The sequence below is a fragment of the Aethalodelphis obliquidens genome, unplaced genomic scaffold (assembly GCF_003676395.1).
Source record: "Aethalodelphis obliquidens isolate GAN/ISIS:26980383/991018 unplaced genomic scaffold, ASM367639v1 scaffold22, whole genome shotgun sequence".
NCBI lineage: Eukaryota > Metazoa > Chordata > Mammalia > Artiodactyla > Delphinidae > Aethalodelphis > Aethalodelphis obliquidens.
Window position 1 is genome coordinate 20,680,611 of NW_020837966.1, and position 27,253 is coordinate 20,707,863.

General features: G+C 44.5%; 1 protein-coding gene across 1 annotated transcript in view; it reads right to left on the reverse strand.

The window, feature by feature from the left end:
* The window catches only part of PDZRN3 (PDZ domain containing ring finger 3), a 247,078-nt gene that overhangs the window by 182,523 nt on the left and 37,302 nt on the right, over positions 1 to 27,253 (reverse strand). The window lies entirely within an intron of this gene.

Here is a 27,253-nt window from a genome sequence, read left to right on the forward strand (position 1 = left end):
ATGTCTTTCAGTGGGTTTGGATTTATTACATTCTGCCTGGTTGGCAATGTCCTTCCCAACCTGATGGGCTAACTGAGAAAGAGTTACTCAAATCTGTGTTTCTTAAGAGTACAGTTGCAGCCCGGCAATGCGCTGAACTTTGTTTCCAGGGGAGGAGAAAATGGGAGCCCCTAATGATACTGGCATTAATAAGAGATTAGGTGATGGCATTAAATGGGGTCTAATCTATAAAATATGTTGACACAGGAATCCAAAAAACAAACCCTCAGAACTTGTCTAAGCTGTTCGTGTTAAGGAGAAACTCTCTGATGGGCGCTAACACATCTTAAACCTCTCTCTCACCCACTTAATAATTTCCTTTTGCACAAGGGCTGCAGGCCTTAAACTTGGTGCCTTCAGCAGATCTGAAGACACTGTTTTCCCTGCACATTAAAGCACTTTCTAGTTACTGCATGTGGCAGTTTTCCACTCACGGTAAGGAGAGCATTGTTTCCTTTTCAAATAAATTCACATTTTTGAAGAGTGTACTTAAATAAAAATATTAAATAGGTAACAGTATGGAGCGCAGAAGAACTGGCAGTGGTATCTGGTTGACCGAAGTCTGGCCAAGGCTGCGTTGCAGTTTTAATGTGCATGCAATTAAATACAGCAAGGCAAAAACCTAAACAAGGAGAAAATGTCCCACCACAATATTATTTCAGTTCTTCCTGAGAATCAATATTTACACTTAGAGAGGACATGTGAGCATACAATTCATTTACAAGCCCCAGATAATACATTCTGTCAAAGGCAGATGCGGCAGACCTGCCCGCTGTCCCTAACATGATCTAATCAGCAAGGGCAATGTCAAAACTTCTATCTGCATGGGACATCTCCCCAGAGTCTGCACCAGACAGTGCCTGCTCTCAAAGTAAACAACACTCGGGACTTCCCTGGTGGTCCAGTGGTAAAGAATCCAACTTCCAATGCAGGGAAGGCGGGTTCGATCCCTGGTCGGGAAACTAAGATCCCACATGCTGCGGGGCAACTAGCCCCACGCCCCACAACTACTGAGCTCGCGCACCTCAACGAGAGAGCCCACGCGCCCTGGAGCCTGTGCACCACAACTGCAGAGAAACCCGAACAGACCACACGCCATAACGAAAAGATCCCTCACACCTCAACAAAGATCCCGTGTGCTGCAACTAAGACCCCTTGCAGCCAATCAATCAATAAGGTAACCAACTTTCTGCAGATATCAACGTGGCTTTACTCCAATCTTATTCCTCAAAGCCTTGGAAACCTTTCCCTTAAAGCCTCAAGAGAGCCTCTTTCACGTGCCAAGAGCTACACCTGGCGATTTACACATATTCCTCCTAATTTGATTATCACGAGGATCCTATACTTAGCAGTAGTAATGTAGCCGTTTCACAGATGAAACAACAGAGGCGAAGACAGAGAGTGACTGGAATCCTCTTGAAGCTGAGTATTCTTCCCCCACCCCTACCGTACAAGGGTGTATTTGAGAATACAATCTCTGGATCCCAATTTACATACACATACTGACAAACAGGACCTTCCATAAGAAAACCTGCACTACTGTACACATGCAAGAAGAATTGGGAAATTATTTAAACACATCAACTCAATGGCATGTCAGATACATTTCGCTCCGTATCTGGAAATACTCAACCTACTCATTCAAAGGTGCTTAAACAAACCTTTGCAAACTCTGCCAATTTTATCTGCTCCTTTTCTCATCATGGTGGGATGGTACCTTGGCCTTCGGCAGATGGACCTCTTTGCATCAGCATCGTATTAATTAAACGGAGATGGAGGTGTTGGAATAGGGACACTTCCGTGTTAATACCGCCAGGACTAAGCCTCACTCACTTAATAATGCAGAAGAACATTATTATGTTAGAGGATTAAGATCCTCTAACATAGAAAACCTCCTGGCTCCTGGAGACCATCACCAAGGGTCATGGTTCATGTGCATGAAGTGGGTTTGGCATTTTTGGACCCTGAAATCTATCTCCTAGGTCTAAATGAGGCTTGTCAGAGACAAACCGGGAAAGACAGAGGGAAAGCGCAAGGGGAGGAGGACAAGCAATCATGGAAACAGCTCATGTGGGGAAACCATTTGAAAATTAAGCAAATTTGTCTATTAGCAGAAGACAACCAAACAAAGGGATCCAGGAAATAAACTTTATACGACTTTCCTACCTTCAGGGAAGGTTTTTTTTAACTTTTTTTACTGTCCCACGAAGACGTTGCGGTACACGGGCCTCTCACTGTTGTGGCCTCTCCCGTTGCGGAGCACAGGCTCCAGACGCGCAGGCTCAGCGGCCATGGCTCACGGGCCCAGCCGCTCCACGGCATGTGGGATCTTTCCGGACCGGGGCACGAACCCGTGTCCCCTGCATCGGCAGGCGGACTCTCAACCACTGCGCCACCAGGGAAGCCCCAGGGAGGAACTCTTTACTTCTCACTGATCAACTGGATACTGAAATAAAATATGTGTTTTGTCTGAGATTTGACTCATCTGCGAGCAGGATAACGTTTAGTTCTTACATCTGCTCAACCACTCTCGCGGAGCTGTTTTAAGAGAAGCAGCAAATATTCTGAAAGCTTTCAACCTCTCAACCATTAGGGCTCATTCCCCACTCAGATGAGCTCCTGCACCCTCTGCCTGCTTCATAATTGCTGTGACCAGAGCACGCTGCTGCCCGTCTGTCCACTGGCTGGGATGGAGTGAGTGTCCCAGCTCTGATTACGCAGTATTCCCAGAAGGCTGCTGCACACACCACAGGGCAAGGGCTTCCCCGACCACAGACACTGTTTCTACTCACTAACGGAGACCCCCCAAGTGTGTTCTAAACATGTGGGTGCGAGCTTCCTTTCTCAGCATCTGATACGGCTAATCCGCTCAGTTGCCCAGGAAGCCAGTATTCTCAGGGAAACACTGAACTGCACTAGTGCTGAAAAATACTACTGGGTCCACATGACGGGCATGGGCAAGGATGCTGGGGTCGGTCTTCACATGCAGATCCTCATGCACTTTCCACCATGGATGAGGCCCGTGTTTGGGAAATGTCAGCCCGAACTCAAGTCCAGGGTTTCCATTTCTGGACAAGCAAACTTTAAAAAGAAGTTCTTTTTCCTCATTTCTTGGTATGATTTTAAACAAATAATCACAACTTGGTACAGGTAATATCTCATAGCAACCCAAATTATCTTTTCTGTTGGAAAAGCTCTTTTTTTTTCATTAGGAATCCATTGAGCTTACTGGATTTCAAGAAGATATATTCTGCTTGCCAAACTCCACTGCCAACATCCTCTGGGAGATTTATAAAGTTTGGTCAAAAAACATCACCTCATCTGAGTCAATTTCTAATCTCCAAAGCAGCCCAGAAAAGCCTGAGTCATCGTGACTTACACATTCACAGGGATAAATGGACGGACATCCCCATGGTCCCTCCTACCTCTAAGTACTGCACATCGTAGGAGCTGACTGACACTTAATAGATTAATGTCCAACATATTAAAAAAAAAGCAATGAGAACTTCATGACCATTATCAGAGTTAAGCCAATAAAAGAAGTCTAATAGGTGATGTGATGCAGAGTGTATCTGTGAATAGAGGACACCCTGTTACATGATGACCATGAGATGCAATTCTTATAAAACACTGGCCCAAGAAACCCCTGATGTTAGGAGGTGTTTCATTAGATTGAAATTAGACATGGTTTCCAGAGTCTCTTTGAAAAAATAAACAAAAAGGCCCCATTCCTTGTAAAGCACGACAAAATATGTCATTACGCAGACCTCAATTTGCTTTTGGAGAGCCATGTTACAAAACCATCCTCCAGCCCCACAAAGCCCTACTTACCAAGGTTGGCCCCATCTGAGGCACACCATGTACTTTTTTTTGCCTTCATTTACTGCAAGAGCATCTAAAATTTACAAAATTGGGGGCATAATGAATACATATTGCCATTTCCCCCCCAAATCAGAGCTCGAATAGACAGCACCACTGAACAACTTTTTGCACTTTCTGTACCTTTCTTCACTTTTTAATTTGAGGAGAGGGGAAGAGAATTCTTTACCAAAGGTTCCTAGATACACGCCTCAGTTACTTGTCACCTTCAGAATGAAGTGCATCTTCTCAGCATTTCCAAATCAGCTTAATCCCTTTTTCTATAAACAGAAAACACGTTTTCAGACTTGAGGGCGATCCTTACTTAACCATGGGTTGCGACTTGTCAAATTATATTTCTATTTTTTAAAAATGGTAGATGAGCTGGATAAATCAAAAGCAGTGTTGAGGAGAAAGCTGAGCAGACGTGCAGGGAGGACATGCCTCTTATAATCACAGTTACACGGACTGAAACCCTGTATTTAAAAAAAGTTATCTGTTTTTTGCATTTGATTATGTTAACAATTTGGTATCTGAAGCTGAACATTTACGGCTACCATTTTATGGGCTTTCATTCACAAGCCAAGGGCCACTTGCCTACTGCGGGATTTTCTGCAAAGTTTCTATGACAGATAATAGGTTTTCAAATGCCTGAGTTTTCCACCAACTTATAGGAGAGTGGAACAGTCTTGACAAAGACCGTATGGTCCCCAAGGGCAAAAATATCCATGAACTGTCCCTTTTAGAAAGGTTTGCCAACTCCTGCTCTAAATCTCATTGAAGTCTTCCAACATTCTAGGAGGTATTATTCTTATCCCAATGTTCACAGAAGATGCACCTGAGGCCCAGAGAGGGAAAGCAATCTGTTAGAAGTAACACAGCATGAGGATGCAAAAGCTAGGGCGTGAAGCAGTCGGCCTCCAGAGCCCAGGCTCATCCCCGGGGTGCAACCTGTTACTGGTGTCACGGTAATTCTCATCATCCACGTGCACTGTGTGTAACACACACGTTCTTCCCTGGGCTCCTGGGCTTCTGTGAGCGTGGCTGAAGCCTTACAGGTTGAACCTCTTTGGTCTTTGGTGTGCTGCCTTCTTCCTACCTCTTGTCCTTCTCGCTTCCTGAGCCAGCCCTTCTAGAACCAAACCTATATAACTCTACATCCAAGATCTCAAATCCAGGGCCTGACAAGCCCAGCTGAATGACTCAGAGCTGTAGACTTGGGGCTGTCACTGAAAGTCTCCAAAATTCTGTTTTCCCATCTGAAAAAGCTTTTTCTAATCCTGGGACTCACCGCCTGCCTTGCAGGGCTCTTCAGACTTTAGCTGGTGTCTCCCCCTAGGACACCTGTCCGTGTGTCCCAGGCCCACCTTTTACTTAAGCATCTGGTCTACTCTCACTAGTAGCACTATGGCTTCAATCCAGGTTGTGTGTCACAGGGAGCTGGGATCTCAACTCCAGCCCCATCCGAGTTCCATCAGCTCCCTCCAGCACCTGTAGCTGACTTCTCATTTCACAGCCTGAACCCCTGGTTGAGGTTTCCTCCCTCGCCAGCACTTCCTCTGCTGGGGCGAAAGGAAGTTATACTTTTCCCCTGATATATACAGTACCCTATGCCCACTCGGTGATCCAGTCCTTCCTAGGGCTGGTCACGCCTGATGTCACTCAGGACCTTTCCTTCTCAGTGTCACAACCGCCCCCCCTTGCCCACCACGGTTAATGGCAAGCCTCTTCATTAAGAACCCAGGCTCTAAAATCAGCGAAACACGGGCTGGAATCCCAGCTCTGCTACTCACCAGCTGTGTGACACTGGGCTAGTTTAACCTACAAACTTCACTCCTTTCATGTGTAAATGGGGACCGATACAGTTATTGCTGGGCTGAAGTGAGAGCATGCCAGTGAAGCTCTAGGCATGCTGCCTGGCACACAGTAAGTGCTCAATAAACATTAGGCTGCTGTTCTGTTGACTTTTATCATTCTCATCATCACGATTACCACCACTCCCAATTGCTACTTTTACAATAAATATCAAAGTTACCTAAGTAGAAATTTGTTAAGGTGACTGTATATATACAATGCTGTACAATATTGCATGGGCCGTGTGTTCTCTGGGGCTATAAGGAAATAGTATATCCCCCCAAATGAACAGATGTGAACAAGTCCATTAATCTCTTTAAGCCTACGTTTCCTCATCTGAAAAGGAGAAAAGTTGGATGAACTGACAGATAATGTTTCTTAATGCTGTCTCTAAGAATAAGGATGATAAACCTTTATGCTGATTTCAACCTCCATAATACCCTGTAAAGACGGGACCAATCCGACAGGTTTCCAAACTGGCACTGTTTGTTGAAAATTATGTTTCTAGTGAAAAGCATCCCTGTTCTCATAAAAGCCAGGTTGGTCTTCATTCCTTAACCCATCTCCTGAAGCTTCTCCTGTGAGATAAGGATTTTTATGTCAAAGAAATGAGTGACATCTGGGAAAAGTAAAAATAAACTCGATACCTTTTCTCAACTTCAGAAAAGTCAAACATCGGAAAGCCTAAACATTCCAAGTATTAACATAATTAGGGGAAAAGGCAAGGTAGTGCAAGCTTGAAATTTCCAGAGACCACACGATGATTGTTTGACAATTTTGAGTTATATTTCTATTTTCTATCGCAAGAGAGAGACAGAGGGTGGGTTTGATTTTGTAAACTTTGCAGTCAGACTTACTTGAACCAATTTCCTTCCACAGTCTGCACGAAATGACATCTCTTCTAGTACAAGAAAACCTCAGCTGGTAAACAGGCGTGCTCACTTAGCACATCTGGATTAAAACACTATTTTAAAATCTTATCCAAAGAGTCTTATGACCTGTGAGTACAGCATTCATCTAGTAAGAGAAAATACTGCAGGAGGAGCTTTCATCACAGAATTCCCAGGATGAAAATCTGACTTGATGGTGGGAACCATCCACACAAAGAATTGTCACTTTGTTCCAGTTTGGTCAAATGTTCATTATCAGAGAGAGATTGACACACATCCGTGAAGAGGACTTTTAGCAGGATAAACCTGGAATGGCAGGGACTTCCCTGGTGGTCCAGTGGTTAAGAATCTGCCTTCCAATGCAGGGGACGCAAGTTCAATCCCTGGTCGGGGAACTAAGATCCCACATGTTGTGGGCAACTAAGCCTGCGTGCTGCAACTACTGAGCCTGTGCACTCTAGAGCCCATACACCACAACTAGAGAGCCCGCGTGCTGTAACTACTGAGGCTGCGTGCTCTGGAGCCTGTGCGCCACAACTAGAGAGAAGCCCTGCACCACAATGAAGAGCCCGTGTGCTGCAACTGAGACCCGATGCGGCCAAATTAAAAAAAAAAAAAAAAAAAAATCCTGTTAAAAAACCCCAAAAATACCTAGAATGGCAGAGACCTCTTACTGCCTGCTCATCTCTTTTTCACCTTTTCTTTGACAGAACAATCCACATTTTAGTCACCCTCAGAGAAAGTGAATAGATCCCAAGTGGTCCAAGCCAATCATGGTAATTCAGGCCCCATAACTCGATGAGGGGCATGGCCCCTCCTGCCTAGCAAGACACTATAAAGGTGCATTCTCTTCTAGGGCTTCTAGGAAAGCGTCCTTTACACTACTGCAGAGACAAGGAGATTATGCCTTGCTGCCGTCTCTGGAGGCTGTCATGTCTAGATGTGATGCCAGGATCTTCGGACCACGAAGAGACCAAGTGAACTTGGTCATGCTAAGGATGACCAAGGAGAACTTGAGTCCTTGACAAGAATACTGAGCTGCTCAACTCACTAACCTGGGAATCACCTAGTCTGTATCCCTAAGACAACATGTTTAAGCTGTTTTGATTTGAAAGTTCTACCACCTATAGCTGAAGATACCTCAAGTAATAGAGTTGGACCCGTAGAAAAATATAAGAGAAAAATTTGCTTGTTCATTAGACAAGTTCTCCAACAGTCATTCAGAACTGGACTGTCCTGCCTCACCCAAATGGTGAGATGTAAAAAGAACAAGTTTTAAGAATCGTGTAGTTTGAACAACTTGGACGGCTATCACTGAGGAGGGAGCTTTTTCAACTGACCTGGATACTTCCACAGCTAGCCTTCTAAACTACATGCAAATATGCTAAGAGTCAAAAAACAATTAGTAACTACACAATCTGTTAAAAAAAAAAAAGCCAGGTATGACTATTATTAGAAATAAAAGTTCAAGATCATGGCCTGGGTTTCCAAACTTTAAAAATTCCTCAGGTGTTTTAAGCAAAACTGATGATTAACAGATTTTCATCAATCCTACTCAAGTAGAACAAGCACTGAAATGTCCTCTAATTCGAAATGTGTTGTATTAAAAAAAAATCTCCCAAAGCAAGTCTTATTTGTCTGCCAGACATTATTCAGAAAACTATACACATTAAAGCACAAACCTATTTCATTGTTGGAAATGTGTTTTCATAACAATGTTTATACCTCAGTCAACCTTCCTTCAGTCTGCTTTCTGCCTTCTGAACATAAACATTCAATGAACAGCTTAGCCTTTAAAACCTCAACTACTACCCCCCTTGCTTAAATATTAACAAAGGGCCTCACAGGTGTCAGGCACTGCACTAGGGCAACAGGTACAAAGATGGAGCCCTGGCCTTTAGGGAGTACATGTTCTTACAGTAGAGACAGACTCATAAGTAAAATTAAATAATAAACACTAACAGCAAGCTGTCATAAAGAAAATTAAAGCTCCTGACTATTGCTAAGAAGGGAATTAAGTGGCAAAAGGAAACAACGGGTGGGGAAAGCAGTTTTACTTTCAAGGAAAATGAAGCAAGGCCTCTTTGACAGGCAGCATCTAAGCTGCGATGTTAGGGATAAGAAGAAACCCACCAAGGGAAGAGCCGTGTGAAGCCTGGCATCAAAGAGAAACGGACGCTGGAAGCCACAAACCTCGGTGATCTCATCTGTAAAATGGTGCAGACCATCACTAACTTGTTTATCTCCCAGGAGCTGGTTATAATTACAGAAGAAAAAAAAAGTCGTCTCTTTTAAAATTCAAGGTTAAAGGTGCTACAAGCAATAAATGTCCTTATTATTAATCTTCCCTTGGAAACGCAGGCGTCTTTAGTTGCTCCAAAAATACACACCCATTGCTGTCTTGGGTTTCATACTGCATCTCTGAAGCAGTAAATTCAAACCAGTTTTGACTGGAGCAGTTTTATAGCCTTTGAGGTACCTGGAGATCCACAGGGCTCTCTCCAGGCAGAGCTGAAAATGACTCTCCAACAGAATTTTGGTAAATGCATGTCATTACTATAATGACCGACACAATGACACTGCAAAACTACCTTCGACACAGTCACCCAAGGGAGAACGAGCCATCAGCGGCAGGCGGAGGATCCCGGCGCAACTCATTTGATATGGTAACACGTGGCAGCAAAGGCAGCTAGGAATTCGCTGGCCCACGACCAAACCCTGTTTGTGGCCATACTCTTTTTACAGCCTTACCTCCTTATGCAGGATATTTGCCACACAATTACGTCAAAATTAAATAATCAGCCACAGTGCTAAGAGAAAGTAAAATCCTGTGATTAAAACGAGTGACAAACCTATTAACAAGCACAGGGCCTTACGCTGAAACTGTTCCTATTTCATGGGGGTAAGCCAGACCTGCAGTTTTTCAAAGAGATTTGCACTGCAACAGGGGGCAGGTCACAGAAATTAAGAGAGCTCGGCTAAAATTCCTGTTCAGCCCCGGATCCCTGAGGATGGAGGTATCATTACTCCCACTTCCAGATGAAAAGCTGAGGCTCTAAGGAATGAAAAGTCTCATCCAAGGTTAAATGCTGCTGCTGCAATCTGAATCAGGCTCGTCTGATCCTACATCAAGTACGCTTTTTCTTCATCACACGGCCTCACCTGGTGAACTGCACTCTGGTCTTTATTCCTAAGACTTTTTTTTGCAGGTCCTTCATAAGAATGTCAGTCCCTCAAGATGAACAAGAGGAACCTGGAGACTGCCTTATGAAATGAAGTCTGAGCTTCTCTCCAAACAGCCTCTGGGGAACCTCAGCACAAGCAGGTTACTGATCCTTTGTGGGGGGGAGTGGACGCCACCTCATCCTTGCATGATGGGACATATTCCTGCCTCTTGGGTGCCACGTTTTTCCAAGCCTCTAGGCTTCTACACTGATAAGTCCCACTGCTGGAAATGCCCTTTTCTTCTCTGCTCTCTCTACCAAGGCTGCTCCCTCCTCGGTGAAGCCCTCCGAGAAGTTCCACCCACTCCCCGCACCACCACACTTGGGGATAGACCCTACCTGGCCCTGCACCGCAGGGCCTGTGGGGCTCAGCTGGGACACTCCGAGCACGGTGGCGGAGCGTCCCAGGGGCCTTCCTCATTGGACTGGGACTTCTCCAGGCAGGACCTGCGTTTACATTTCTTTTCCTTCCCAGTACGGAGCACAGTGCCTTCAAGTATCAAGCCTAAACAGATCCTCATTGAGCCCCATGCCAGGTACTGGGCTGGGGGTGGCAGTGGTGGAGATGAGGGACTCTCACGAGGTTGAGAGAAGGGTTTCTGGGTGACCCGACCTCTACCCTCTGAGTCACCTTGCCTGTCTCTTAAACACTGTGCCCTGCTTTCCTCATCTGTAAATGGGGAGGACAGTCCTGGTCAGGCCCCCAGAGCTGCTGTCAGGATGACAGGCAGAGAAGGCCAGGAAGTCACTGACACCTGGAGAGGCTGAGAACACAATGGATGCTAGCTTATCCTCCCATCACTTTCTGTTCGCCACCACCGCCACTTCATTTACTTCCAGGCACTTAAGACCCAGCGGACACACTTTATATCTGACTTTGCGTATTGCCAGGCTCTGACCTACTAGGATGTAAGCCCCCTGAGGACAGGACTCTTGTTTTCGTCGCTGCTGGGTGCTGGCACTGAGGATAGCAGGTAGAAGGCCTCAAGTATTTCTCGAATGGATAAACGAGCAAATGAATAAGTGAACGAACAGCTAATAAACAAATACTGACTGAGGAATTCATGGAGCATACAGCACCTAGAAGAGACCAGGAACGTTAAAAAAAATGGAAGACTCCGACTTGACATTTTATGGCAATAATGACAGGGATATTTCCTTTTTTACGCTAGTCACAGAGTAAAGGCTGCACATGCATTACATTCTTGGAAAATAAGTGATGGTTGATTTCACGCTAGGTGGCACAGGAGTCCTCACCATCTGTACCTTACCTGTCCCCAGACTCCCGTATGTAATGAATGCTGCGTGAACCCACACGCTCATTGCCGACAGATCTCTGCTCTAACAAAGCCCTGCGGAAAAGGATGAGTCCTCTGGAAGGAAGCCTTTCACTCCAGCTGGCCGGCGGCCTAGATTCGGGTTTCCTCAAAGGCTAGTCTTTGACCAGAGCCTTCCTATCCACAAGGAGGCATCGGTGGAGGCCAGCAGGAGGCCCCACCCATCCAAGTGGCAATGGTGTGAAGTTAAGAGGAAGAGAAGTAGAGGGGACGAAGGTCCCAGGAAAGAAGACCTCGAGCTTCATAACCCCTCTCTGGACTCACACCTTCCGAGACATTCCTAAAAAGTCCCTTAAGGTGCTTCCTTTGTTCTCACCCTTAACATCTTATAAGTGCATTTGTGCCTGTTTTCTCAGATCACCCGGCTGTGGGCAGTAAGAAAACTTACACAGAGTCCAAGATACAGGTCCTGATTTTTATCATCATCATAGTCACCTCTTCTACTTGCACGAAAACCCTAAATTGAAAAGCATCACTTACTCCATCCAAGGCATGGACTGAGCTTTTCAAGATTCCATTTTCTCCACGCAGAGCTTAACTATCACTTTACTCAAAATGAAATGAAGACATTTCACGTTAAGGGTACACATACCCACAATCCCAGTTCTCTAGCAAACTTTCTGCACTATATCACGTAGAAACCAAAATGCTCTGGAGTGCTCTTACTTTTCCTATGGCTAAAAGGTCTTTGTATCCCTTTCTTCTCGATATCCAGTGGTGAGAAAAGTGATTTATCACCTGCCACGGTAGCTACGCGGTATTCCCACCATAAATCGTCCTCTGTGACAAAACGCTTATCTGCAAAAACAGATAGCATCAACCATTACTGCTTTTCATGTCAATGTCCCTTTTATTTAAGAAGGACTCTGTTTTCCTTATAAATCCTTAAACATATTAGTAGAAGACTCATTCGTAGCAAACGCCTTCAGGGAGGGGCAATCCGGCTGAAGCTGTGTTCTCGCTTCTAAGCAAAGGCAAAATCCCTCAGCAAACAAGTGCCGCAGGGGCTCGGCCGAAGTGCATTTTTCAAAGACCAGTGCCACTGGGTTGAAGTCAGCTCCAGAGGGCCGCATACCTTTTCAATCAAAGCCACAGCTGCCCCAGCCAGAGCCCTGCCCTGGGAGAAGGGCCGGAGACCTCTATCTCTAAGAGCAGGTGGTCGCCCACCTCATCAACAGAGCTCATCTCTCACTCAGTTGCTCAGAACCCAGAGATCAGAGGCAGCGCCGTGAAAGCTGATAGGGACACACACACTTCCCGAACAGACAGGGATGTACCATCCCCATCCTGCACTGAGACAGGGCAGGACGAGAAATGTTACAGGGGCTTAGGTTTGGGGAAAGGGTCCCAGGCAATTTGGTACCTATCGTGAGCCAGGGACAATGGGATGGTTTTCGGAAAATTAAGCAGGTTTGTGTCAACAGAATTTTGACTCATACCAAAAAAAGATCTCAAGAATTGCTTCATTTAGCATCTTTCTTACACAGAGAGGGGAGCTGGAGTCAGGTCTCCAAAGGAAGTCTCTCTTTTCAAACCCGATCATCACAACAATAAAAACAACACACCCAATCTGGTTGCTCACAGCTGTGCGTTTTCTAACTTTTGACCGATTTCATGGGTGGTCACGTGGACTGTCTTCCTCGACCTCTTATCCCTCTTTCAAAAATTGTAATCAGTTCTTCCCGAGGATCAAAGTCCATGTGGTCAAACTGCGAGTTTTGCTAACTCCTAACTCCGCTGGGTGGAAATCCAATGCTATGTTTTACTCCAGGTTGATTGGAGAAAAGAAAAGAAGTCCTGGATCAATTCACCACAACGCTTAGAAATACCGTGAACTTCCCTCTGTTCCTTGGAGTGTGCCCCCAGACCTCACATGGATGGCAGGGAATTAAGCTATCTGCTGATCTCTATGTCAACAACCTCCATAAAACACACTGTACATTCCGGCTGTCATAGTGCATATAATTCAGCCACAGCTGAATTACTGCGCCCCAGTTACAGGCACACCAGAGTCACTGCAAGCAGTAGGACAGAAGTATTAAAAGGAGCCACTCATCAGGAACTAATAAAAATAATCACACCAATCCAAGAGCGGTCGGGCAAAGAGGGAGACGCTGGATTTTGCAAAAGGCCCCTCCCACAGCTTTCTGATAAAAATGCAGATTCCTTCCTGCATTTGAGAAAACACTACATATATTCTGCTTGGATTTCAACAGTTTAAGGAGAAACGTGGAAAAACTTCTGGAGTTTTGAAAGGCACTTACTAAAGCTTTCATGCTGGAGACCGCGGATAAACCAAAAAAATGCCACGAGCTCATCAGCAAAAGGGAGGTTTTCAGCTCTCCTTTGGTGCCCCACAGCGTGTCCCTGGAACTGTGGCTTATCTCAAAGGCTATAGCAAAATACAGAGCTTGCTGATCCGTTGGCTGGAAGCCAGCAGCGGCTTGTACAAATGTGGAGCTGTCTTCCTTGCCCCAAAAGTCTCTTTGAGGTCCGAAGGCGACCATCTCCTGCAGTACAAGAACCCAGAGCAGACAGCTAGGCATGATCTCCAGGGCCTTCCGTGGCCAGGGAAGGACAAGAGTGTGTACGATGCACCCCAGGATTGGTTGCTTTTATTACAAGGTGTAGCAAGTGACAATCTGGAATGCTGGAGCCCCGGAGCACCAGGACAGAACGTAAGGGACAGACTGGTCTCTGAGATGAAATCTAGCCACAAAGCCAGACCTACAAATCAGAAGCAGTACTTTCTACCAGAGGTGAGCACACCACAGCCTGCCAGCCAAACCTGGCCCACCACCTGTTGGTTTTGTTTTGTTTCAACAAAGTTTCACTGGAACCTAGCCACATGCATCTGTTTACACACTGTCTGTGGCTGTTTAAACACTAAGATATTGTTGTGTTGATTAGTTTCAAGGGACTATAGGGCCCCCAAAGCTGAAAACGTTTACTATCTGGCCCTTTACAGAGCGTAAACCCCTGTTCAATGAGAAAATGTCAGTGTTATGGGCCATTTTCAGTCTTCCAAATCTATACAAGCCCTCCAAAATTACCTTTTATAAGGCTTCTTAATAAGCCAAAAAATATACAGTTTACCCCTCCCAGCCTTGGGTCGTTACCACACTAGGCCCTCAAATTCACCCATGCTGTGACACTTTCAAAAAATCACAGCAAATAGTGAAGGGTGTTTCCACCCCACTCAAGACAAGCTGTTCACTCCTGCCTTGCCATGAATGCACACTTCTGACTGCCAGGAAGAGTGTGTAGCTGGATCTCAGCACAACCTCTGGACATGAGCAGTCTGCAGGAGGCAATAAGGCCTGGAATTAAAAGGGCAAATACCCCTCTAGCATCAAGAGAGAAGTAACAGTTGTCAGGATTAACGAGCTGGCTCTAGCCCTGTCCGATATTTGACACTCAGCCTCTGAAGGAAAAAAAATGTCCAATATTAATTACCTTCTAGTGCTAAAGGCCGTCCTCTAAGTACATTCTAACCCCCATACTCAGAGCCTCTTCACTGCTAATCTCCCCATGGAGAAAACCTGCCACAGGGTAGAAGTGTCTTCTTGGCTAAAGCTAGATAAAGCTTCTAAAACCCAACAGAGTATGCACTTGACCATGTTAATTAGGCAGCGGGAGGCTGTGGGGCTGAGAAATCCTTCTCAACTCAGCCTCCTTCCCCAGACGCTTCTTCCAAAACAGAAAGAAAATCAATGAGTTCAGTCAAACAAGCACATTGATGACTGCAAAACAGCCAAAAGGGAGAAACCAACATTGACTCAACGTAAGAGACAGGAAGGTGATTTTTAAAACGAATTCAGGTTTCTTTCTATTTTTTTTCAGTTTAGTATTTTTCTTTAATCGATGATATTCTGTGTGAGAGACAGTCCAGTAATACAGCTCAGAGCATGTTTTTTTCTCTATGGCTAAAGTGCCTTCTTTGGACCTTGACTTTCCATCTGATGTGGCACGAACCTTTTTCATTTCTTCCCACACATCTTTGATTTTATGGTCTTCAAGCATGACTTCCTCCACACTGGGTCCAAGAGTTGAAAATGTCATTTTTAGCAAACAAATTTTCAAGGTTTCCTGTTTCTCCTTCCCGCACCTAGCCCGTTTCTATCTGGCAGTTCAGTCCTCGCTGAACAAAGGCTTCATTTATAACACAAGTCCTATTGGGACAGCTGTCAAATACAACTGAGTTTTCTACCTCTCAGCTTCCCAAAGAGCTAAGTTGTCACTCCTTTGAAGTGTGGGACCAGAGAGCAAAGTGATGGTTTTTTAAAGAAAGGGGGAAAAAAGTTAATAAGTTAACACACAGAAAATCTCCAAGCTCTGGAGGATTTCATCTTTATCGCAAAAACCAGTACTTCTGTAATTCGACATGATCGCCTATAAAAACAATGAACACAATCAGCATCGTACTGTACTTAAAAGGAAGCACGGGGTTTATAATTACACATGTAATTCTTGAGATGGCTCACAAACAACTACAGAGCAAATACAATATGTGTGCTGCTCACAGATCACAAAGGTGCCTAGAACCTTCTGGAAAAGCCATCCTTGCAAGACCAACTCGAGTGTAACATCTTATACCGCCAAGGGTGCTTGGAGATGCCATTTCTAAGGCAAGTCCTCTTTCCCAACTAACATCGGTGACAAGCTCAAGGAAGAGCCACACGAGAAGAAGTTGTTCCTAGAATGTTCGTCTCATCTTTTTCTCCCAGAAATCTAACACAGTGACTTTCTCAAGGAGACACTTGAGAAATGGCACTCAGGTCTAATGGAAAACTAACCATCAAACTTGATCACGTTGACAGGTGGGCCAAAACTGGGACATGTGTTTAAAGGACAAAGTGCTTATAGAAGCACAAGAACTTTCTAAGTTCAGAATGAAGAAACACAAGAGCATGTGACAAAACACACAGTGTTGTGTTTGTGCACCTTGACAGTAAAGCCTGGTTCCAGCCCAGCTCTGCCACCCATCAGCAGGTCCTTCAGCTCCATGGGGCTCCATTTTCTCACTACACAAGGAGGAGACAGAATGAACTGGTCTCTAAGGATCATCCTACTGTTTCTACAATTCTCTGTGTATGTTGATCAAAATCAGTTTCTGTATCATAACTCTGCAGCAACGCTCTTAAATGTAGGTTTGACTGCCAAGAACACTTGAAGAGTGATGTAATCTGAAAGTTAGGCTGAAATATTAGAGAGAGAGAGAGAGAGAAGAGGGGCATCAGGATGAAGAAGGAAGGGAGGGAAGAAAAGGAGAGAAAGCCTCAACTAAGTCACCTTTAGGTAGCTATCATTCTGCAAGGAATAACTATATGTCCTTTAGAAAAAATTATACATGTGTGTATGCCCCCGCACATACATAGGTGCACACATTGGGGTAGGGAGTCACCTATTTCCCGCCCAAATCATTTCTTTACCGCACCCTGCCAGCCACCCCAAACTGGGGAATTGAGCTCTAGCAGGTGTTAAGGACAGATGAACCAAGTCCAAAGTGAGACTGATTAAAATAATGCAGTTGACATACCTGACGAGAGGAGTTACCAAAGCCACTGAAAAATAAAGCTGATTAAAAGGACAGTCCCCTACCTAAATAACTGATACAGGCTGAGGCAAACTGCATCTTCCAGATCTGAGCTGCATTTTGCCCCCACCACCAATCTACAAATCAAGACAGCTGCATAGCTTTCCCGGAGGCAGTGCGCCAAACAACGATGCCACAGCCCTGGCTCTTAGCGGGCACTTTCCATGTGCCTTTCTCTGCATGTAAAAATAAATAAGTGATCCAAACTACAAAAATGCAGAGAAACAAGTTTTCAGGATGATGCAAGGAGAATTCTAAGGCTCCGGAATACTAACAAATTATCTTTTCAAGATAATCTGTCAGAATACAAGCATCGACACCAAACATAAATTCCCTGAAAAGCCTGCTGAGATCATCGACCTTTAGCCTTTTATTATTTTGTGTGTTTAAACTCACCGACTAGATATACTTGTTGACAGAAATCAAGACCCGTTTACCCCGGTTCCTGCAAAAGTGGACTTTAAAGAACTGACATCTTGTTGGTGTGGGTTACTATCCGTTTAGAGTGGTAGTTAAGAGCTGCAAATAAAGAAGTCAAGGTCCTAGAGGTAAGTACAATTTCTAGAGAAAGCACCACGAAACTGAATTATGAGCAAAAAAAAAAAAAAAATCAGGAGTGGGGAGAGACAGTATAGCGGTGGAGGAGTAAGACGTACAAACTATTAAGTATAAAATAAGCTACAAGGATATATTGTACGACACGGGGAATATAGCCAATATTTTATAATAACTATAAATGGAGTATAACCTTTAAAATTTGTGAATCACCCTAATATACACCTTATATAACATATAATATTGTATAACAACTCTACTTCAGTAAAAATAATTTTTTTAAAAGAGAAAAAGAAACAGGATAAACCAAGCACAACACGCATCTTCAAGACACCTATCTTCGACGTGTCTATTAGTGAGAACAAGGTTATCAAGACGTTCATTGTGCTGGCCTCACTTTAATCTGAAATGTGATGTGATATTTTGGGACATAACTCAAGTGATACTTTCCGTAAATGGAAGCACTCGCTCATGCATCGTTGACGTCTCATTCGATAGAAGGTCAATTTCCATTCATTCCTTCTGGCAAACACGGTTTCCCTGCTCTCAAAGCCCAATTGAGAGCTTAGTGTAACGTCTTTCCAAAAGCATCCTTGCAGAATGAAAAATCCGGAGGAGCGCGTGACTGGCCCAGGGGATTAGAAACTGTTACATGACGAACTTCTGCATTGAGTAGGTCTCTAGGGAACATTCTGTTCATGCTCTCTTTACTCACTGACCCTTCAGATTGTAAATGGAAAGAACGCATGCAAACCCTACATGTAATCAGAGATGCAGGTGTTTACGACTACTAGGATTAATAAACAAAAACAGGAAAACAATGTTTACAGAGCCCTTGGTGCTGGGAGAATCCATGCTAAGCGTGTTGGGTGCCGGACCCCATTAACTCCACCTGCCAGAGAGGCTGCCTTTTCCCACCCTGATCTTTATTCCCAGGGAGGACTCCCTTTACAGAACAGGCTAATGGGCCCCTCTGCTCAGCTGGCTTCAGTCACAGCAGAGAAGAAGAAAAAAACAGAGGAGAAAGAGGACCTGGATATTTGTCCTCCTTGTGGAGTAGCTTCTCAACAGTAGCATCTTTCCAGAGACCAGCGCTCCTGTCTGTGCAGCCCGCTCCACAGTGCCCTCTCCTCCTGGCTTCTGTACCTCCTTCCTGCCCTTCAAACCGAAGCGGGTCACAGCACTGCTCCTAGCCCAGGTTACTGCCCCATCACCTAAGTGTCCCTGGCACTAGGGGTCAACAAGCAATGGCCCATGAGCCAGACCCAGCCCAAAGCCTGTTTTTGTTAATAAAGTTTTATTGGAAGCTACATCCCTTCAGGTTGCTCTCACACCAGAACAGCAGAGTTGAGCTCAAAGAGAGGCAAGGTAGCCCCCAAAGCTGAAAATATTTACTATCTGGCCCTTTATGGAAAAAGTGTGTTAACCCCTGCCCTACACTCTTCCCATCCCCTTGAAAAGATGCGTCTTACCAACCTCTCCTGACTTATCCCACTGCAGGGCACGGGGGGAGAGAATGACCGATTGGTGAAGTGTTAAAAATCTGTCGATACTTTAAGCATCTGGAGGATTCTCCTCCCTTATTTAAAAGATAAATTAAGAGCAGCCGAGAATCCAAGTTGCTTTGGCGACCGATGAGAAGCCTGCATCCCTTGCCATTTCTTGCTCTTTCCTGTTGGATATGAGAACCATTCATACTTCAGTGAGCATAAAATAGATTCTGCTACAGAATTCTTTTCTTCATTCACGAACGGTGGGAAAAACAATTGCATGGGTTCTTGGCGAACAGAGAGCTACACGGTTAAACACGGTCCCACTTGGCCAGTCCCTACTCCCTAGATTTTGCAAACTAACTCAGTAGTTTGCCCCATCCCTCGGTAGATAACATCTGAGTCAACTCTGAAGACCCAAATCTTCCAAGGCACACTGATCCCGGAAGGCCCCACTCTGTGTGGCCTGAGACCAATCAACAGCTACTACTAGATAATAATAAATGGTCCTCGATTCCATTTACCAGTTATTTAGCACTTTAGACATGCCAAGGCCTATGCAAACACTTCATGTTTTTTTTTTTTTTTTTTTTTCATTTACTGACCCAACAAACTTATTTTTTTTCTTTTTTGCGGTACACAGGCCTCTCACTGTTATGGCCTCTCCCGTTGCGGAGCACAGGCTCCAGACGCACAGGCTCAGCGGCCACAGCTCACGGGCCCAGCCACTCCGTGGCATGAACCCGTGTCCCCTGCATCGGCAGGTGGACTCTCAACCACTGCGCCACCAGGGAAGCCCCCAACAAACTTATTTTTAAAAACACTACTGTGACTTTTATTTTTTTGGATGAGAAAATAAAGGTGAACAGGTATTGAAAACTGGCCCAAATTTATACAGAGCCTAAACTTTAACTAGCCTTTCTGAATGAGGCACGTCGAAAACTGTCGTTGCACGAGAGGTGCTGTCACTCCTAAGAAATGAGCAACCTGCCACTGACATTCCGACTATAACAACAGGACAACTCAGAGGTCACTTCATAAATCACGGCACCATTGTTCCTGGAGCTCCCGGTGGTTGGAAACTATTAATGTGATCCCAACCCTAACTGGACAGGTAGAATGTCTGGTCCGCGGGATCTACTATTAGGTACAGAATGTGTGTTGGGGGGGGGTGGGCATGTTTACATCATAACATTAGACTAAGCTCCTTCAGACCCGTAGAGAAAAAGTTGTGTGTCAAACTTCACTGGAGAAGCAATAACTCCAGATAAACTTATCCCAGAAAAGGAAGGTCCTTCCCAGCACTCCGAGTCACCATCTATCATTTTCCGTGGTGTCTGATACCTCCTACCTTCAAGTCCTTATTTTGGGCAGTGCTCCTGTGGATGTGTCTTTATCCAGTTGGAAAATGGAAAGGCTGTTTTAGGACTGAGTTGATCTTGACTGAAGGAGAATAATGATTTTCAGAGCTTTGTCTAGACACTGCAAACTTAAGAATCCTTAACAGGGGGCTCAAGGATGGGTTCCAAACAGTCTGTGTGTCCCATAAAATTGTGTGTGTGTGTGTGTGTGCATGAGGAAGAGAGAGGGAACGGGAGAAGATGAGAGTATGCATTTTTTGGCAAGAAAACCCAGAACTCTCATCAGATCCTTACGGGGGAGGGCGTCCTCAAGAGGAGTCCTCTCCTCTTCATGCCAGCGGCTCACACAGCCAGGTGGGCCCAGGTAGAAAGGCCAGCAGGTCAGCCTGGAGCCTGTTCCTCTCCCTAACAAGCCTACAGCACTTCCCATCACTCTTTGAATGATGCCTTATTCATCAGTGACTCAAAATGATCCTGTGATGTCACTATTCCCCACAGAGCGGAATCTGACACAAAGAGGAGAGGGCTGGATTGGACCCCATTCAAATGGCGTAGCTACTCAAGTAACATGGGGCCTCTTCTGCGGCCGTTTCACCTATAAGGCAACTTCTTGACATCCAGCCTAAGACACAAAATAGGGTTTTTCTTTCATCTTGACTTCAGTATGATGAAAGAAAATGAAACAAAATATGCATACGGACCTCTTCACATACCATCTCTGTGGTTTGGTAATTCTCCATAAATGACTATGTTTTGTGACTGTTGTTATTTTTCCAGAGACTGGCTTGAATTATATCTTGCTTCGTAACAATAAAATTTACCTCCAATGAATTCTGAAATACAATACATCCACCTTTGCAGTATCCAGTCCAAAGCTTCCACATAACACATCAGAAGCAACCAGCAACTGTTTTTATTTTAGTAAAATGCCGTTTTTTTTGTGGAGGGGGTACGAATTCTGGGGCTTGAGGTTTACCCAAGTATAAAATTTCAAAGTTCATACATACTCTCGTATGCAGAAGAACAGGCCTATGCAAAAGCATAAGCAACATTCCTTCGGGATTCTTCTTCGTACAAAGAACCGTGTGTGTACGTGAATGAGCATGTGCACAAGCATGCGTGTGAGCGCGAGCGCGTGTGCGCGCGAGCGCGTGTGCACGCGCGGCTTTCTCCCAGGCAGCTGAGTAGGCAAATAGAACTGATGGTTTGCTCACTACGTTTACTAATTTCTCCCCTTCTTAAAACAAAAACGCTCCCTGTGCCGTGACCGTATGTCCTTAAATATTATCTTTTACTACAGAACCCCACAATATCACCAACGAACACCCAACTACGTTACTTTAGCCTTTGAATTAATGTGACTCTGCTTTTGGAAGCTCCATCTTTCCATACCAAGCCCTGGGGTTTGTGTGGTGCGTCTATGCGGGGGTCTGAACATGTGATCACCTGATTCTATGTATTTTATGGGAAGTCTTATCTCTGATTACAAAGAAACATTTACTCATTGTGGAAAAGAAAATCTCCATACTCATATGACTGTATACAGCACACAATCAGCTTTTTGGAGTCCAAGGACCAGGTCCAAAGGGAACAACCACAGGCATGTTATGACGGCAATGTTGGCAGGTCCACAAAGTGCAAGATAACTGAAGGACGTATCCATACATGTGGCATCGAATAAGCTGGGGTCACATGCGTGTGATGAAACAGTATGCATTCTTAAAGCTGAGGGGTTATCTGTGTAACTGTTGGAGGCCTGTGCACGACACAACGTAAAGAAAGCAAGCCCAAGAATGAGTACAGCAGGGTTTCACTGTGTAAAGACAACCATCTAAAGAAGAAAAGAAACTAACATCCCGTGTGCGTGCGTGTGTTTCTTTTTCTCTCTATTCACAGAACATGTCCCAGGCTGAAACACAACTTCCCTCAAACACAGGAGGAGGGAGAGGAGAGGAAGGTAGGTGGAGATCTACCTTTTTGTTTTAAAACTTCTACTGTCTCAGTGATTGTAGCAACAACACATAACTTTACGACCTGGGCAGTGGTAATTCAATAAAAGATGTTAGTTAAGAAGAGAACTGTATATTTTAATAAATATCGATAAAAAGGTCTCAGCACCTATCCCTTCCTATCCTTCAAGTGAGGTCACTGCCGGCAACTCGTTGTGTGCAAATTCCCATTATTCTTTATGCCTACATTAACTAAAATAACTTTTTAAAACAAAATAAGTTATATATATACAAACATACACATATATAGTTCTGCTGTACGCCTGTTCACTTAATGAGGCTTCGACCCACTTTCCATGGACATGGGATCTGGCTGGGCAGAAACGTGACATCAAGGTGAGCACACAGAGAGTCAGATGGGGATGTGGATCCTGTCATCCGCAGCTGCCAGCTGTGAGATCCCAGATAAAGCCCTTCACCTGAGTCTCAGTGGCGTCAACTCTATAGTGGGAACAACGCTACCTGCTACTGCAGGGCTGTGGACAGAATTAAATGAAATGACCCATCAGGATAATGAAGTTCCCTGCTTGATATATAGTAGGTACTCAACAAATGCCAACCACCACTAAGAACGACGTAGTATTAAAAATGTCACTGAATACTTGCTGTGTACTAAAAACTCTTCTAAGAGTTTCTAAAATCTTGAGACATATTAACTCATTTAATCTGCACACAATTAATGAGATAGGCACCACAGTCCTCATTTCTCGGACCACAAAAGTCCAGAGAAGTTAAGTAACTAGCCCAAGGCTACATAGCTAATTGTATCAGAGCTGGGCTCCCAACTCAAGCAACTAGCTTACCCTTATCCACTCCACACACTGCTGCTTAATGCTGAGATTGTGGCAGGAGTTTACAGAAGTAAGTTCTTCTGCAGGAACATCTGTGCGGACCACGTCACAACAAATGAACCACGCTAGCTAAAGCAGCCTCAGGCTGGCGGGTGATTTTCTCAGCACTGGTTCCCAGACCTTTTCACTTGGGTACACAGATGTGCACTTACCCGGACATCCCAAACTAGCCCACCTGGGACGTGCAGCACTCTCCCCCCATCTCTCCCCGTGTGTCCCACCAATTACACTCTACAAAGGAGATCCATCAGCCAGGAGATTCTCCCTCCCCCATAAGCACTTCCAGCATCCCAAACTAAATTGAACCAAATGGAGGGGAAAAAATGGTCCATGTAAAATAGGACAAGGTGGCCTCAAGTCTGCACCCACCTGAAACAGTCCTTCACTGGACCACCCCAGCAGTCTGCACCCCAAGGGGGCAGCCCTTGCCAGTGGCCAGGCCTAGCCCACACAAGCCAGCCCATCACTAGCTTATGATGCAATGAAAGGTCTCACGGATCCTGATCAGGAGAATCCTATGACCAGCTTATTAAACATACAGGCGACCCCAATGTCATATAAAAATAACTTATTTCTAATCTGCACATCTAGCCATGTGTCTACCTCTTCCAGGACTCCCCTAAATTAAAAGCAAAGTGGCATTTCTGTCTCCTTAAAGGTCGAAAAGACCTCAAGTTCGAGCTCTGTCTCGTAGGTGGTCTGTAACATTAAACCATCAATCAGCTTTATACTTGCACTTTCAAGGCCACAGCAGTTCTTTTTCTGTCTCTGACAAGGCCAGGACATTCCCTCTGTTTGGTGTAAATGAAAAGAAAGAGAGGAAAGAAAGAAAGAAAGAAAAAGAAAGAAAGTAAGGAAGGAAGGAAGGAAGGAAGGAAGGAAAGAAAGAAAGAAAGAAAGAAAGAAAGAAAGAAAGAAAGAAAGAAAGAAAGGAAAAGAAAGAAAGGAAGGAAGGAAGAAAGGAAGGAAGGGAGGAGGGAGGGAGGGAGACAGAAAGAAAGGAAGGAAGGAAGGAAGACAGGAAGGAGGAAGGAAGGAAGGGAGGGAGGGAGGAATGAAGGGAGAGAGAGAGAGAGAGAGGAAGGGAGGGAGGAAGAAAGAAAGAGGGAGGGAGGGAGGGAGGGAGGAAGGGAGAGAGGGAGGGAGGGAGGAAGGGAGGGAGGGAGGAAGGAAGGGAGGAAGGAAGAAAAAGCAGGCCATTTATAACCCAAGAGTTTGCTTCAATGCTCTTAACGAGCAGAATCTGGCATCCTTGTTACAGAAGCATCTTCTGTGATAGCTACTGAACCTCAGGTATCTCGGGGGTGGGGGGTGTGAAGTGAGGAAGGAGGGAAAAAAAGAAGGAAAAGAGAAAAAGAGCCACTTGTGCCCAGGAAACAGGATAATGGCAGATAGACCCATTTTGCTTAGGAGTTGAACTTGAGTGCCAACAACACATTTTCCTCAATTAAGACGATGGCTACATTTTCAGCAGAAGTTACCAATTTTTATTTCTTAATTGGATGCTCCACTGAATGGGGTGTGTGTGTGTGTGTGTGTGTGTGTGTGTGTGTGTGTGTGTGTGTGTGTGTGTGTGTGTGTGTGTGTGTGTGTGTGTGTGTGTGTGTAAGAAAATAAATAAAAACTCATTTAGGAAAAGAAGAAAAAATTATTGCTATGAAAACAACCTAGTGTTTAAAAACTTTCCTTAAAGGTCCTTTAAATATCTATTTCGAGACCTCTAGAGTTATTTTGTCTTGGATTCTAGTGTTACTTACAGGATGTCCTTAAAGAACATTCCACAGCAGTTCCTGTAAAGCAAATACAGATACTATTTTGCGTTCTTTCACTAACATTGTGCATTCTTGTTTGGGCACCAAGCTAAGCAAAATGTTACATTAGATGCATTCAAACATCACTGACATGTGTTAACAAAAGCGGCTAATTATGCACAGAGCTGCCCGTGATCCTTTCAACTGGTGCAAGAGAGAGAGCACTTATGTTTTGAAACGTCCATTGAGTGAATTCTGCCATCCCACATCCTGAAAGGTGAGAGAAACTGCATGATTTTTCGTTTTATCTCCTTTTGAAACCTTTAACAAAAAATTATTTTTTCAAAATAAACTCTTTTTAATGAGTCCAGGCTGTGTCCACCTTTGAGAGAGAACATTTTCACTCTTGAGCTGGTTGGCATAGCAACACACAAGCAAATGCCCGACTCTAAACCAGTTTGGTTTCCCTTCTTGGCTCCAGGGTTTAAAGGAAAAATTAAGACAGTTGCTCTGTATTAGTCTTAGCAGTTTAGAGCTTAGGAATTCACGTTTTAAAGTTTCCGCTAGCAAACGGTATTAGAAAAACAGAGCAGGAACTGTCTCTGAAGCCCTTTCTACCTGATTTCTTCATTTTTATTCACATTTGCATTGTTTTTAGCTTAATGTTAATTCTATGAGGACATTCATCTTTTTTAATATTGTAATTTTATTGGAGTATAGTTGACTTACAATGTTATGTTAGTTTCAGGTGTACAGCAAAGTGATTCAGTTATACATATATTCATTTTTTTAAGATTTTTTCATATAGGGTATCAAAGAATACTGACTGAGCAGAGTTCCCTGCGCTACATAGTAGGTCCTTTGTTGGTTATCTAAATATCTTATGTATAGTAGTGTGTGTATGTTCATCCCAAGCTCATTCATCTATTTTCAGCTTGTCGTCTTTTCTCACTAATACAGCACAGAACACATATCTCAAACATTTTAGCACAAAGATAACAGTGAAAGGGTAAAATACATCTGTTTACTACGCTGGGCTGCAAACATCATCTCACTCATCATCCTGGGTGTGATCTGGGGGCAAGAAGCAATGAAGGCCTTTCCCAAGGCCTTTGTTTAGTGCTCCAAACGTGCATTTCCTTCCAAAGGAGCCCTCGGAAAGTCCTACCACGAATTATGGCTTCACTGACAACTTGGTTTGATAAACAACAGAATTATTTCCCGGAACAGGCATAAAAATTCCATGGCAACAACAGTGGCTAAACATTCATCTAAAAACACGACACACTCAAAAGAAAAGGGGGTGAAGGCATCTTCCAGAACTTAGTTGCTCTTGATTTCATGCTGTTAAACGTGGGTCCTACAGGTGCGAAGACCAAAGTCAATGAGGGGACAGAGGTGGCCAATGTCAAACATTTTCCAAATATGGTGGCAAAGCCTGCAGCTTCGTAAGCAAAGACCACAACTGTTAAATGAAACTCATACTCTATCTCACAGAAACTGAGTTAACCAGAGAAGACACAACTTCCTATATCTTACTGCTAAACATGACTAAAAACAATGTTTTCTTAAAATATAAAGTCTGGAATTCATAAATGTAGGAGATTTTTTTTAAAGTTTAGTTTATAAAACCCAACGTGGTATATCAAAAATTGAACTCTTGATTTTCTTAGGATCTCATTATATTTATATTGCTTCCCGATAAAGGAACTCTCCTCCTAAGCTACCCCCGGCACCAGGAGATACGTCTATTTTCAGCTGGTGCTATTCCTGTATGGACAGCTGGTAGATTCCACCTGTCCACAGGAGGTGTTGTCAAAGTCTCAAATGTCCCCAAGACCTCATGACATACTGCCACCTGCCTTGAAGGCTTCTAATGTTAGACTTCCTGCAGTTTTACCCTCAGAAGCTGGTCATGTGACTTGAAAATCTATTTCCAAGTCACCAGGCATCGGGCCAGGCCCCAAGAACACTACAAATCCAGGGCTCAACCGATGTGGCCCTGCTCTCAGGACCTGACACTCAAGCAGGACCCGCCTTAGTCCCTCCATCATGAAGTCAATTTCCCAGGGGGCCCTCCTCCTCAGGAGAGCCCAACAGAGGCTGAATTCAGAAGCCATAGTGGGTATAGCTGACAAACTGCCCCACAGAAAACACCAAAAAAAGCATCCACATCAGACACCAGGCAGATACACATTTCCTCAACGTGCAGTGAGGGGAAATCACCCTGCACACCAAAGCTTCGCACATAGAAGCAAGTTAGGCTTCCAAAGGCTGGACCTGGGTCCCCTTTGTAGTTAGTCCATTATGACGCCAGTGACCGCTAATGAATGCCCTCCCTCTGCTGGTGGCCTGCAGAGTCCATGAACTTCGCCTCAGGCAGGAAGTTCATAAGCGGAGAGTTGACAGGGAGTGGAGCTTAGTTTTTGTCAATACAG